This window comes from Lactuca saligna, chromosome 9 (genome assembly GCF_052625555.1).
Source record: "Lactuca saligna cultivar CGN05327 chromosome 9, ASM5262555v1, whole genome shotgun sequence".
Classification (NCBI taxonomy): domain Eukaryota; kingdom Viridiplantae; phylum Streptophyta; class Magnoliopsida; order Asterales; family Asteraceae; genus Lactuca; species Lactuca saligna.
Genome location: NC_136425.1, coordinates 18,878,752 through 18,880,662, shown reverse-complemented (window position 1 = coordinate 18,880,662; position 1,911 = coordinate 18,878,752). Strand labels below are relative to the sequence as shown.

Genomic DNA, 1,911 nt, shown 5'->3' with positions numbered 1-1,911 from the left:
AAAGTTTCGATAGGACACTTGACAAGAAGGGCATTGGTTACGAGGTAGGAACAAAAAGTGATACGGATGAAGAAGAGATAAAAAGCAAGGTTGAAGAAATGATAGATATCACGAGAATGACTATAGATATTACAAGAAGAGGATATGTGAAGACAACGGACCAGGTCTTTTACCACCTGAGATTCTAGCTGAAAAAAGTTTTAAGCTCAAGGGGAATATTCTATCAATGCTCAAGGACATACATTTTTTTCGGAAAAGAGTACGAAGACACATTCAAGCACATCGATGAAGTAAAGGACATTGCAAATTACTTCAATGTTCCAAACATGCCATCAGAGTCAATGTTACTAAGGATGCTTCTGGTGACATTTACCAGTGAAGAAAAAGTTTGGTTGAAGTCACTCATACTCAGATCCATTACTACTTGGGCAAATCTTCTTGACGCTTTCATTAAGCAATTTCGTCCATCTTCAAAGATCTTAAAGCTCAAGAAAAAGGTTGCTAATTTTCATCAAGAAGTCGGAGAGTCTTTATATGAAGCACAGGAAAGATACAAGGGCTTGCTTAGGAGTTGTCCTCAACATGATCTCAATGTCCATTTTCTATGATGGGATGAATGTCACAACAAGGAAACTTCTTGACTCTCAAGGACCAATGCCAAAGAAAGAACCGATCACCATTAAAGAATCGATTGAAGAATTTGCAAAACACTCACATGAGTATCATAACCCATGAGAGGATGTTAATAGAGGTAAAATACATGAAGGGAACGAGAACATAACCATGGTTTTAGCAAAATTAGAGAATATGGATCGGAGGATGATGAAAATGGATCAATATATCCATGCAATAAGAGTTGGGTGCGAAAATTGTAGCGGGCCACATCTAACGAAGGATTGTGATTTAGATGAGAATGGTACCCAAAAAGCACAAGTTTGCTACTCGAGTGGTGATCTATTTGATGAAGATTGGAAAAAGCCAAAAAATGAGTGGTTGCCTTATAAAGAGTACGGGAAGCAAAAGGATGAAAAATTTAGACAACCCGGTTGATATTTTTACCAAAAAGAGCAACCATCACCCGAGAAGAAGATGGATTTTGAGTTTGTACTTCATAGGTTTATGGAAGCCTCTGAAAAAAGACATGATACTACTGATGCTAATGTGATAAATCATCAAGCTTCCATAAAAAAAAACATAGAGACTCAACTTGGGCAACTAACAACACTTGTTAATGAGAGGTTACCACCAAGAAATCCCAACCCAAAATCAAAACCTCATGTAATTGCAATTTTCACTGAAGAAGAAGTTCATTCTAAGCCATTTATTATTCATGAAATAGCTACTATTAGCCCAATTCATATTTGTAGGAGGAGAAGCCTGAATCTAAAAAAGCATATTGTGAGTCGCATTCTGATGATTCACCATGTCGTGGTAATCTTACCACTTCGTGGTCATTGGCAAATAAAAAATTTTCTCTTTTCAATTCGTATCAGCCTCCTTTTCCATTCCCATCTCAAGCCGTTCAGCATAATCTGGATCCGAAATAGAAGAAGTTCATGGAACAAGTGCTATCACTTTCGATAAATGCTCAGTTCCTCCAATCCATGGCCAAGCTTCCTAAGATTTCCAAGGATGTGATAACTAATTGAAAGGAGTTGGAAAAAGCATTAACCATGGTGCTTAATGAGTTATGTTCAGTTGCAATCATCAATGAGTTGCCAATCAAAATGGGAGACCCGATCCAATTAACTTTGCCTTGTGAATTTGATAATTCTACTTCTATAAATACTTTTAGCTAATTTGGGGGCAAGCATCAATATTATGCCATATTCTTTGTACAAGAATCTTGGTCTACCAAGGCTCCAAGACATGAAGATGACACTTAGAATGGTGAATCGCTCGATCACTAAC

At 37.3% G+C, this 1,911-nt stretch overlaps 1 non-coding gene across 1 annotated transcript; it reads right to left on the bottom strand.

Annotated features, from left to right (window-relative positions):
• Positions 1-482: 482 nt before the first annotated feature.
• On the bottom strand, positions 483-589 carry LOC145019061 (small nucleolar RNA R71). The gene has a single exon (XR_013667380.1). It is a non-coding gene; the product is annotated as a small nucleolar RNA R71 (small nucleolar RNA).
• Between the last annotated feature and the right edge of the window lie 1,322 nt (positions 590-1,911).